Source organism: Tympanuchus pallidicinctus, unplaced genomic scaffold (genome assembly GCF_026119805.1).
Source record: "Tympanuchus pallidicinctus isolate F22 unplaced genomic scaffold, pur_lepc_1.0 scaffold32, whole genome shotgun sequence".
NCBI classification, from domain to species: domain Eukaryota; kingdom Metazoa; phylum Chordata; class Aves; order Galliformes; family Phasianidae; genus Tympanuchus; species Tympanuchus pallidicinctus.
This window is the reverse complement of record NW_026294750.1, coordinates 2,436,454-2,449,760: the sequence shown is the minus strand read 5'-3', so window position 1 is coordinate 2,449,760 and position 13,307 is coordinate 2,436,454. Positions and strand designations below refer to the sequence as shown.

Here is a 13,307-nt window from a genome sequence, read left to right as displayed (position 1 = left end):
TGATAGCAGAATATTTAGTGATAAAGAACGAGTATCAGGGAGGCTTGAAAACATGGAGAGCTGGCAGATGTGCTGCAACATTTGGAGCTGCGTTGACAGGAGTGAGTTGGAAATTCAGCCATAAAGAATACAAACAACAAAAAATTCGGTTTTTTTTGAGATCCATGTGTTTTGATGAGGGTAAATCTGTGTATCTTCATCACGCTGAGGAAGGGATGAGATTTCCCATCCATTTTTGCTAGGAGTTCCTGTTTAGTCTGGGTACAGAACAAGCAAATCTCTTGGAAAATAACAGCATAACTCTGCTTAAAGGCTTCATTTTCCTCGGGGTTTGGGAAGCACTAAGAATGCTCCTTTTGCCAAGGGTAGGGTCAAGATCAGGGATGTCCTTCTCAAAGTGAGGTTTACTGGTGAATTTTGCCTGATGTGAGAGGGTTAGAGAGTTGTGGGCTGAATATTTCATACTGTGCCTTAAGAGGATGGGTCTAGAAAATACAGCCTGATCTCACTGAAAGTGCAGAAAGACACCGTGCACAAGTTTAGGTCTGGAAACAGTAAGAGCTTCTCCCTATCAGCCTATTTTGCACTCGGTAGAAAATGAACTGGGCAGAGCCCTGTATGCCTGGTGAGAAATGTTTTTCTTACTGGTCTGTTGGAGCTAATGAGATGGTTTGCTAAATTAAGTCTCTAAACATGACATTAAGCAGAATGGGGAAGAGAGTAAAGGGGTTGGCACGAGTCCATAATTAATTTTCTGACATTTCTGAGAACTGTGACATTGGGTCTTATCTGTCTGTGATGAAATATTCCACAGCCCTAAGGCAATGGATAGTATTTAACCAGCCTCCCGATATCCAGACAAATAACAACTTTCTATGTCTCAGACTTAATGGAAGGACAAGCAAAAAAAAAAGACAAGGGCTTAAAATTAAAGTATTAAAGAAATATTATTATGGCTGTACATCTCATGCAATGAGAATCCATCTCTGCTGCCTTGGCATTAAGGGTCATCTGAAAATGAATGCAGAGCAGGGCATTGGCCAAGCAGATTTTGGCTGGTCAGGCATTCAGGGCAGCGATCTCACAGGCACATTGTGACCTGCATGGGGAACTGGCTGTGCCACTTCATCCCCCTGCTTTCTGCTAAGAAGAGGGCAGTAAGAGCATAATGCTTTCTTTGTCCGTCTTGTCTGTACAGATTATGAACTCTCTGAGAGAGGATCTTCCCTTCATGAGTTTAACACAAAGGCATCTTGCACCAGCAGCAATGTAGGAACTGACTGGGCTCCTATTAAACGGGAAAGAAAAGGATGAAGAAAACAAAAAATGACAAGAGTTTGTAAAGCCTTTGTCTTATCAGAAAGAGAATCTCTTCATGTCACCAGTGCCAGAAGCACAGCAGCTGGGAAGCAGAATGGCTCTCCTCTGGCCACAGGGCAGCTGCCAGCAACTGAGCATCAAGGAGAGGTTTTGGGGAGGATCCTTCATTTTGGCTTCCTGAACGTTCAGAAAGCAGAAATCCTCAGATTACAGCGAGCCCATTTAAACAGCGTTTAGCAAGATAATTGCAGCAGCTAATTGCCAAATAATAACAATAATAAAACATCTTGAAGTTTCCTAATAGATGGTTTGAAATACTGTAATTCTTAACAGATAGCAATTAATACAGGCTTGAGTATCCAATAAATTAAGAGAATTCATCTATTTTGTACTGGAAGTAAATGATGACATTTCACGTGATGACAGCTCTGGCTCAGAAATCAGATATGTCTGGCTTATTTATTTTTTCTTGCAGGGACAGACAGACATTCTCCAGTGGAAGCTAAATGGAGTTAAGAGCTCTTTGGGAAACATTCTGCAGTCCCTGTATCTCCTAAAGCCCAAAGAAGTTGTGGTGTTAATCAAGTCCTCATTGTGAAAGGATCAGAACTGGACCTCTGTAGCACTCTCTATCTCTTCCCACTTCTCCAATAGTCACAGATAAGGCTTATATGAAGTCTAAATTTGGCTCTCTCTTTAACTCAGTTCTGTTCAGGTCTGGTCTCTTAGCCTCAGTATCAATTGCAAAGTGTAACCAGGCGAGTTAAGTGTAATTTTTTTGCTGCTTTTCCTTCAGTCCACGATGAAAAGCACAGAGTTTTTCTTCTTACAAAATTCTCATTGCATAAAACTCCATATTTGCTTGTACCATCTGAAGCTGGCAGCATACCAGCACATGACACACTCTGAGCAAGTCTTACTCCAAAGCAAAAATCAGGAGTATCTGGGCAGAGGGGGGGGAGGGACTGCTTGGTTTTCAAGGCCATCGTCTCAGGCAGTGTCACACAGCTTCTTCACTGTCAAGCAAAAATGCAAAAGCAGGCCATTCTAGGTTGCACATTCCTGAAGTTTCTCAGTCTGAGAGTCCCCGACACCACGATATGTTACAGCCAGTGGGATCTCCCCCGGAACACAACCGAAAAGCATTTCAACAAGGTTCTCTTTGCTCTTTAAAGAAAGAGGGTGCAATTGTGTTTCTTCAAAGAGTGCAGCCATAGAGTTTATGACTGGACCAAGCACTGGAAGAAAGCATCGGTCCCTGAATTATATGGAGCAGTGCCATGCTGTCAGGGCTGGGTTCTGCTTTCCAGCATGCACACACAAGCACACACACACACACACACACACACAGCCTGCCCCACGATGCAGAATGAGCCATCAGAATCATCTGAGACCAGAGGAAGTCTATGAATGGGTTTGGAACTGCCGTCGCTGTCATTCTTCTCCTGTCGTAGCTCTAACAGTGAATTTCATAATGAAGCCAAAGTATGCCTGTAATTTGTTAATAGCTGAGAGTGGAAATTTGGCCCTTGCTCCGTGCTGAAGCTAAAAGGTGGACTCTGTTACCGTGGCTGCACATTGCTGCCTGCCAACACTGAAAAATATGATGTGGATGCTGTCAAGGTCAATAAATGGTACATTACTGGCTGGGGAAGGTGCTGTTCCTTAAATGCTCTTGTGTGGGCCTTTTGGCTCTGACAGCCCAGCTGTTTTTTAAGGTGTTTCCATTTGAATACAAGGGCAAAGAATGCCCATTGGAGGAATGCAGGCTGTAGATGCAACCAGGGCTTGTTCTACATGTTACCGTCTACATTTGAAATACCTCATTTGAGTGGTGAAGTTGCAATTTCAGATACACCTGTGTGACACAAGAATCTAAATCTAAACTACAGAATACCTAAAATGCCAGCCAGCATTACTGAACTGTGTTGATTTGGAAACAAGCAAATAAACAGGGGAAAAAAAACAGAGAATGGGAAGGGATTTTCCAAGAGACATTCTCTGACAGGTTAGAGCAAGCAAACCCAGTGGGATCTGTTGCTGCCACTCTCTGGAATTAAAGGTTAAATTTATCCAAAAAGGGAAGTGGTGTCTTCCATCAGCAAGCATTCAGTTGAGGTGATACAGCAATGCCACCAGAGCCATTTAATTCTTGGCATAGAGGTGGCATTAGGGAGTCTACCAAGGTAGCAATTTTCTAGATAATCAACTTAATGTCTTCATTCTAAGTGCATTTATATGTGTAAGTTAATTAGAGGAGTTAATTTTCACAAATGGCAGAAAATCTGCATTTTCCAGTAAGCTTTGTTTCGTGCCAATTCATGACTCAAGGTAACTGAGAAAGATAACCCGACGTTCCTTATCTATTACAATAACCAGCCTGAATCACGAGCTGACTTCATTTAATAACCCATCCGACAAGCTGTCTCTGTACTCACGTTGCTGTCCCTGGGTGTTTGCTGGGATGACAGCACAGCTGATGCTGCTGCACTGACCCAGCACTGAGACACTGCAGAGTCCTCTGCCCATGGAACCCTTGTTCTCACCTGTACATCGCTGCCCCAAACTGCTTCTGAATCTCATCGCACAAAGAGCTGCAGCTCTGTGCTGGGCCAAAGCCTGATTAAAGGCACGTGAAGCTGCAGCAGAGACCATCCCGGTCCTTGGTGCCCTCCCACTGGGGTCACACAGCTGCAAAGTGCAAAAGCTGAATCAGAGCAATGGGTTTCAGGCTGATTCTGCCCCCATATCACAAGTTCCGTTCTTTCCAGACTCCCTATTCCATTATCATCTGCTAGTCTTGAACTGGTGCTGGATATCACCTTGTGTCAGCCTCAGCCCAGGCACAAAGACAATATCTTATCACTAAAGGTCAGGCTGAGGGAAGGAAATACTTCTACCTTGTTTGGGCAACAGCACCCTCATTAGGTGACTTAGGAATGCACCAGTCTACAACTGAATATACACAAAGGGGAGGTTGTACATAATTACAAAGTTTTGCTGGTGAAAATAAGAAAACAGAAACAGAAGCAAAGCATCTTTCTTTCTTCAGTGTGTCACGACATGTCTCGTTCCTAAACACAAGCCACGATGCTGCAAGACCAGCACAAGCCAACCAGGGAACAAGGACGAATACAGGACAAAAATTAATGGCAGTAAATATGGAACTGCAAAAATGGGGCATAATGCACCTCCATTGCTTAAGCAGAAGTTCCCCACTCCATCCCCATTACATTCCATTGCATGGAAAATGCTAGAAAGTAACCCAGTAGATGACTTCACAATTCTCTCAGAGCTTTATGCTAAAATTCTGTAAGAGAGATAAAAGCAGACAGTGATATCTGGCCGCAGTGAAGCAAAAGGGAATTTTACCACATGCTTTAAAAAGCCCAGGCTTTCCAAAGGAGTCTGCAAAAATTAAGCTGCTCTGAATAGCCCTGCCATATCTCCAAATTTAGCAGGGCTATCCGAGCCCACAGCCAGTGCACATGTATTAAAGTAATGGCTACTTTCACTTGTTAAAAGCGTTAATGTCTCGGGTTAAAATAAAATAGAAGAGAAAGCATTTCTGTTGATTGCTCCCCTCTGAGGAGATTTCTCAGCACCACTTTTCCCTGCCCTCCTTTTTGCTGAGCTCCTGCATGTTCCCATCCCTGCTTCCCCTTCAGCCTCACACCCAGTTTCAGCCTCCTGAATATAAGCAAACTGGGAGCAAAGGGAACACGGCAGCAGGGGCACTGGCACCTGGAGAATTACTGTGAGAGCACAACTGTGACAGCAGCCATTCTCAACAACCAAAATCCCGAAACCCGGAGTTCTTCGTTCTCCGGAAGAAAGATGCAAACTCACCCAAAAGCAGCAGGAAGCAGGGAGGAAAAACGTACTTCTCACTCGTTGGAGTGAATGGAAACTGCTGGCTGCCGCGCAGTGTTGTGTTGTGACATGCTGGTCTGCCATGATGCTTTGTGGAGGCAATAGTGGGAGAAAGGAACACTTGGAAGCTCTGCTTTCCACATTCACACTACCCCTGCTATCCTGGCTTCACATCCAACTGCTACATGTCAGCATGAAATTGAATCATCCTGTAAGCAATTCTAACCCACCCATCGCTGAGTGCCACGTGTTTAACACAGAGATGGTGGAAGAAGGCCTGCACCCAGACAGCACACATTCCATCAGTAAAACAATGCATCTGGAACGCTGCTATTGCAAAGGGCCAGCAAAAAGTTCTTCACTTACTTGCAGACAGGAGCTCAGCTGCCCCACTGCCTCCATGCCGCAGAAACCATCACCTGTAACAGGAGAAAGATGGTAACTTCACATCCTGCTGAAGCTCACAGGGGCAATTTCACATGCTTTGGCAACTCAAACATATATTTGCTCTGTAATTAGTTGGGTACTGTGGGCAAGAACAGCCTGCTGGAAGAGTCTGGGTAGAAAGCAAGCAGCTGAGCAGCGGGCTTTGAGTAAGTTGTGGCTTCAGTGGCAGTCGTGTCACATCCTGGAGGAGAGGAATGGAGCTGGCACAGGTGCCACAGGCACTGCAGTCAGCACAGATCTCCAGGCACTGCTGCCCTCATTGCTTCTAATGCGGCCTCCAGGAGCAAAGTGCTGGAAACAGGAGGGAAAATAGTCCCATGTTTTCCTATCAAACAAAATGAAACCCGTGGCAAGAAGCAAAAATAGCTGGACGCACTGAGCAGGAGATGGAGAGCTGCTGCTTTTTTTATACTGATGTCAAACAGAAAGGATTTTGGTATAGTGGCTGGGCTGTTTTATATAGGAAACATTTTTAAGCTATCTGTTGGCCCATGGTAGTGTTCAATTAGATCAGCAGTGCTTCTGGGAAGCGCTGTTCCTGATGCATGCTTATACTGAATAATAAAAGATTGGCCCCCAGGTAGTACAGCCTTACCAATAATAAACATTATTACTAAATAATAGCAACGAAGACTTGGAGTTAATATTTAAAATGAGCATGAGACCAAGAGCATGCCCAAGCACATTTCATGCTTATTTTAATTGCCAGTGAACAAATAGAACAAGGATGGATGTTCAATCAAAAGGGTGTGATTCTGTTTTGCTGAAGCACTCAGATTTCAGTGTGCTATTGTCAAGCCTATTTGGAGTAAAATGTGGGTAGAATTGCAATGAGAGACGTAGTTGCCTAGCAAAGGTCTAAGATTTACATTTAAAATTAATGTGAACTGCTTCTCTGGATCTGACATATGGGCTCTGAGAACCCCTGCCAAGATGTCAAGAGCTAGAATGCTCCCCTTCTAGCTCCAAAAAAATTGCTGGAGGCAACTTTTCTCCTGGTATTTTGGCATTTGGTGCAAATGTGAAACAAAGAGACGCACAAAGCCCTCCTGCAGCGGAGCAGCACAGCTCACCCAGCTGCAGAGCCAGCAATAGGGGATAGTTTGGGTAGGAGAGGGATGGAGCTCATCCCATGAGCACCCATACAGGGGAGACGGCGTCAGGAGGTGCTCATCCTTGTCCTGCTGAGCCTGCCCAGTGCTCAGCAAGGCTCATTTCCCTTTAAATCCATTTCCCTCTTACTTCACTTAAAATAATACACTTTTTGTTTCTTTGGTTTGTTTGTCGTTCTTTTTTTTTTTTTCCCCTTTCTTTCTTTCTTTCTTTCTTTTTATCTTTTCACATATCCCAAATTATACCCTTTCTAATAAGTGTGAAACTCTTCACAGGTGGCAATAAGGGTGAAATCTGCTAAGGGCTACACAGAATCAAAGAATAAACCATCTCACCAGGCAGAGTGCGGAAGGGAGGCTCGGAGGAGGGGGCGGAGAGGAGAAAATAAGCATCAAGGTGTATGGGGGATGAAGAATCAATTCTAAAATGTGAGGGAAAAAAAGATAAAGATACTAAAAATGGTTTCAGAAAGACAGGAATGAAGGCTCAGCCTCCCACACTACCTTTAGGATGTGAAAAGAACCTCACATACAAACAAGGGCATGCAAAGCTCCTGCAAGGAACAGGACAGAGAACACAGTGCTCCTTCCCCTTCAGGCATCCTTTAGGCACCCTATGGGCTGTATGGCACAAGAGCTTCTTTTCACTGCACTCTCTCTAACCTCAGCTGAGGGTCAGGGTAACCTTCCCAATGTTCTTAGAGAGCAGCAGTGTGTGTTGGTACATATGTGCCCAATTTCCACCTTTCCTTCTTTTGGAGCGTACACATTCCTTTTTACAGCCAAATCCATGCCAAAACACAGCCAGCACAGCCTCTACGAACTGCACCACAAGGGCACAGGGGCAAAAGGAAACCCTGAGCAAGCTCACATTCCTACAAAGGCAGGCTCTGCTCGAACACGAGATTGCTTTTGCTCTATGTGGGAAGGGATGGCGCTGAGCAATCAGCCCACACAGCAGCACCGGCCATGGACTTCCCACACCCTCCACGTCTGTTCATTTATCTTATGCTTAAAGCTGCACTTTATGGCAGGAACTCCGCCACTGATAGGTGCGATATAAATGGGCTGCTATGCGAGGCTTGTAGCTTTAAGTGCCTCTTAATTACACGGTTCAGATCTGGGACCACACTCCCTGGCTTTCCAACAGATAAGTGCAGCTTTGTGATAGCGGAGACAACGTTCCCCAACAACCGCATTCTATTCTGCCCATACCGGGGAAATATCTTCCGCTGCTGGAAACAAGCTGGGAGAAGAAACAAAACATGGACACACACAAAGATGTTGGCTTCTTTTTGTTTCATCTGACTTGGAATATGCTGAATTGGTTCATTGTCTGCAGAGGAATCTGAGCAGAATTAATGACGCGCGCAGGCAGGCCGAGGCGCTGCTTGCAAACGCAGTGGCCAGACATTCTCCAAGATCTGTAATCTAATTTAGCTCGGAGAGTTAATGATTTTAATGATTTGTTGTGATCTCAAAACAACTGTTAGGAGATAAATCTACATCATTAAACCTATTATGGTGTTTTGCTTCATTTAGCAAATGGTGTTTTTTTGTTCAGAAGACGCCCACATTTTAAACATGCGAGGTCAGCGCTGATGGTAAGGAACAATTTATTCCCAGCTCCCTCGGAGGCTGAAATGAAAGGTGTCCTTGGGAAAAAATAATTCTTCACAAACGCTATTGACTGTTTTATAAACAGAAAGCCTTGCTTGTGCTGTGATGTGTGTCATTGTGCGGACGGCTGTTACAAAACAGGCACTGAGCTGATGGATCAGGACCGCTCGCTCTGAGATCCCATCACTTGCAGAGGAATCCCAGGGGGCCGCTGAGCTCTGGGAGCAGAGCTTGAGGTTTAAAGCAGCCTGAGAGCAATAGCAGGAGAAAAGCGACAGCATCCAGAGCTCTTTAGGAGCTGCTTAGCTCTGCTTTTGGGGAGGCCAAAAGGGTCTGGTCCCCACGCACTGCCACGGCTGGGCAATGGGCCTCTCTGCTCCCCCTGCCCTCCCCTCTGCCAGCACCAGACATAGGTCAGGAAGAAGAAGTCCATTTAGGTAAGGTTTAGCCCAAGGAAATGTACATTTACTTCTCCCGAGACAGACTAATTACATCATAATTCCCTTATAAATATGGTGAGTAATCCTTCTGTGAGCACAATCAAACAGTAACGAATGTCTGATACCACAGCCACAAACAGACCTCCATCACCTGCTACATCCCTCACGTAATCAGGGACAGCATTTCTGATGAACCAAGGGCAGAGAAATGAAGCTCTACAGAGCAACCCCAGCAGCACGGCAAAGAAGCACCATCTCAGGGTGCTGCAAGCCATCACAGAATCACCTGGTGTTGGAAAAGACCCAGCTGGTCCCACTCCCCTGCAATGAGCAGGGACATCCACAGCTCCATCAGATGCTCAGAACCCAATCTGAACCAACCCCACTGCAGTTTCACTGCGCTCTCCTCCCATCTATTCAATTTTATGCTGAGTGTGAAGAGGATGCAAGAGAAGAGCAGAGGAGGACAGATGTTTTCTTGCTCTTGTGCAGTTATTTACACAGCAGAGAGTAAATAATCGGCCTTTTGAGAGCAAATAATCAACCTTTTTCCCTACAAGCTTGAGAATCCTATTATGATTCAACTACATTTGCCTAGGTTAAATATTTTATACGTTTAAAATATGACATCAAGAAGAAATCCTGCAAACACCAATAACTGGATATTTTCTTGCCTCACTCTGTTTTAAGCCCTGGGCAGGGAAGGATGTCTCAGCTCTTCAGATGCCATTCAGAACCCGCTGCCATCGCTCTCTGTGTCTACCTGCCACAAAGCAAACACAGAGGGAGAGAAATGGATTTGCTGGTGGTGGATGTTAAGCACCCACTGGGGTCTGGGTTCTGTTGTTGGAGCCTTTTAATCCGCTGCACTGCATGGACAGCACACACTTGCCACTTCAATAACCCAAAGTAAATAAAACCCAAACAAATTTCCTTTCAGGTGTGTTTGTTTGGGGAAAACTTCTTTCCTGAGCTCAGAGTATAGGGAATATATTTTATTACCGACTGTGACGTCTCAAAAGGCAGCAACTGAACTTAACTGGCAGAGAAAGGCACATTGTGGCCTTCTGCATCACTTTCACTCCTGGAGATTCCTATTCCTTATCAGAGAGAACACACAGAAGGGTTCTCTGCTGCCGGGGAGCTGTGCTGGGTGCTCGATTGCAACAGAAGAACCCAAAAGTCTGAGGATGGAGAGTTTAACCTGGAGAAGGGAATAAGTAACCATAGCAAATAAATAGAAGTTTTTCAAGCTTTGTTTGGAGAAGCACAGCCATATTAAGGTGGATTTTCTTCTAACGTGAAGCTCAGATGGAAGTTCAAGGTCGCTGTTTGTTTGCTTCAAACCTGCGTGTCCCTCTTGCAGCATTGGCTCATTACAGCTTGCTCCTTGTTTTGGTACAGAAAACATCTGGCACTGTTCTCTATGTCAACATATGTAAATGATGCAAAGAAGATGTAGCTGAAGATGCAACGGCTTCACGATGACTCCCAGGAGAATCACAGCTGAAGATGCAGTACTCTGTGTTGGAGCTGGACTCTGAGAGCTGGACTTGATGACGTGCATCCTTCCAACTCAGGATGTTGATCGATTGACATTGCTCACACCCACTTCTGTGCTCCTATCTGAAGTCAGACACTCCGTTCATCATTTCTGACCGCTGTTTTCGTGCCTTGCCTGGCTGTGCTGTGATATTTGGAAACTACCCTCCAGGTAGAACAAATGTTGTTTTATTTGCTGGGTGGAAATTTGTTAAATAAATCATAGATTCATAGTGGCATAAGAAATTAGCAATAAACCGTGCCTGGAAGGTTAGACAGATTGTATTTCCAAATAAGCAGGAGGCCACTTTGCAATTCAAAAGGGAGATATTGGGAGATGGAAGGCGCATCTGTTAATCATGTTTCCCCAATACCCGAATGCTGTTAGCTGGCATCCCAGCACAGCTCTGCACCAACAACTGGGAGCCCCTTTTGAATCAGCTCCAGGAAGCTCAGCCCTGGAACTCAGATGTCCTCAGCCATGGCTGGGAGCAGAGCGCTGGTTCCCATACTGGTGAGAGCCCTGTGCTATTACTGCATTACCCTTTCCATCTAAAACACCGCGGGGCATTATTAGTCTGGAAGCTTTGACATTTAGTAGGGGCTGTGGCCTGGAGTGCTCTTTATTTGACAATTACGTATGAGTTTCTCTTAGAAAAGAATACATATAAAGACTGTTTCTGAAAGCTCCCTTCAAAGTGACATCTGATGAATTTAAATAATAGGTTTTAGCGCTGCTAACACTTCCAAACATTTTTACACTTCTTATAACCTTTACAAACCCTTTGTTCCTCTTCCTGATCATTTTGTAACCCCGATCTACCTGGAAATGCCTCAAATAAGTGGTTGGAAAAGAAGCTGAAAGCCTCTTCATCCTTTTATTGTGTCCTGAATCGCTGGCGATATCAAATGCTCTTTCTCAACACGAGGTGGGAGAAACAAAGTGTTTCCTGAACAGATTATGGGTCAGGCTACGGATTTGATTCTTCTCACATACAAAACCTGATGGAATCAAAATAACTCCCGCTTTGCAGCTTTTATTTTATGGGGGGAAAGAGTTTAACGACTTACATTGAAAAAGAAAATTCAAATTATGAGTGTGGAGCTTTTCACATTCTGAAGTTCTTTTCCATCCGATTTCCCATCGTGCTGCAAAAGAGCACTTTGTTTTCCAGCAATGGACCAGCCTCATCCACCGGGGGGCTTCACCCATAGGGCTGCAGTGGACCATGATGGCTGTGCTCCTGCAGACAGGCAGCCAGCAGCCACTGGGATCTTTATTCTGCTCTGCATGCCCCAGATCTCTCCGGTGCTCCTTCTTGGGCAGCAGCTAGCAGCCCTTGTTATTTTTTTCCCCCCTTAAAGTACCCAGAGGAAAAAAAAATACTAATGAAAGCGAGGCCAACAGAAGTTCAGATAAAGCAGAAGTGATGCTCGGTGCTGGAGGGCAGCTCAGACCGAACTAGAATGCAGTTTAGATAAACAAGGATTAATTGTCATTCTGTTGGTCTGCGAGGCAACTGATACAGCATATAATTAAATTATTTTGCAATTATTACTTCATGAGTGCTTAACCAAGAAGAATAAAGGTGGTGTTTTGTTTTTTTTTTCCTATCTTGCAAAATAGTTCCATGTTCTGAATGTTTTGTTTTACTGTATTAGCTTGTGTAAACTGCATCAGCGCTTGTTTCCCCTTTCTCTTATGTGCCCATTGGGTTGTTTACTTACTGGGATTGAAGTCAGATGCGGCTTGCTCTCACGAGCAGCACTGAATTTCTAATAAATATGTAAATAATATATCTCTGAGCTGTTGCCTTTGGCATTTGTTCATGCATTATCCTCTGCAATAGTCCCTCTGCTGCGAGCACACCCTGGTTTTGCTCAGAAGGTGCTCTGCCCTCACTGTGCCAGCAGTCTGTGCAGAAGGCACTGAACAGAACAGATCGAGAGAGAGGAGGGGAGCCCTGAGCTCAGCACGGTGCCCTGTGTCATTGGTGGCCTTGAGAAATCCCTGCAGCTCCAACAAGCAGGAAAATCTCATGATCGAGAAATAAAGTGATGCTGCCACAGGGTGAAAGGGGACGTAAGCAAGCCCTGAGCTGAGCTTTATCTGGCTGCATGCTCGGCTCTCACTGTGTGTTTAGCCATGGAGCTGCACGCCCTGCCCACAGCTCAGCTCAGGGTGCTCAGAGCTGGGCAGGGTGAGAGGGGGCAAGGGCAGGCAAGGGCAAAGAGAAGCAGAAATCCAGGGGAAAAGCTGATCCTTCAGGGCACAGCGTGACCTCAGAGGGATGAGACCCTGTGCAGATTGAGCCACACCATACAGGTATCATATCCATAGAAAGAGAGGGCAGAACCCCTAATGCAGCAAAGCGAGTGCTGCTGCAGACTTCACAGCACCTTTCCTTCAAGCTTTTCCTTCAGAGGCTGATGTTAAAGCAGAGCCTCGAAGCACAGAGAGCCCCTTGCAGGCTGCAGGCAGCTCCTGCCCCACAGCCCCTTTCTGCATCACCACTCAGCTCCAAAAGGACACATCCCCTCTGGTTGCTGGCGTGGGGAAAACTCAGGAGGGGACAGGAGAGGGCACAGTGACACTGAGGATGTCACTGCTGTGCTCATCCATGCAGGGGATGCATCCCCATGGGAGCTGCTGCACCCCAGCCCAGCCCATGTCGATGTGGCAAATTCTGACCATTTTACTGTTTTTTTATTTTCTGGTTGTAGTTTTCAGGTCCTTTCTTCTACCAAGACAGGAGGGCCGTGGCCTTTCTGAAGTGTGGAAATCTGCATTTTCTGGGAAAACATAGGGAATCAAAGTTGGAAAGTGTTAACATCCAGATCTGAGCTCAGGCCAGAAAATGGGAAGTCGAGGCTGATGAAAATGGCCAGCAAAGACCAAAGGGACCTTCAGTTTGTCCCCTTACTCCTTCCCTTTCCTGTGTGGAACAGTCCT

General features: G+C 45.4%; 1 protein-coding gene across 8 annotated transcripts in view; it reads right to left on the bottom strand.

The window, feature by feature from the left end:
• The window catches only part of PLXNA2 (plexin A2), a 341,299-nt gene that overhangs the window by 232,059 nt on the left and 95,933 nt on the right, over positions 1-13,307 (bottom strand). For 7 of the 8 annotated variants that reach the window (XR_008210153.1, XM_052698228.1, XM_052698229.1 and 4 more), the window contains one exon: positions 5,560-5,612. The exons of the other annotated variant lie outside the window; for it this stretch is intronic. The gene's annotated coding sequence lies outside the window, so the exon portion shown is untranslated. The remainder of the gene's footprint in view (positions 1-5,559; positions 5,613-13,307) is intronic. 8 annotated transcript variants of the gene reach the window in all.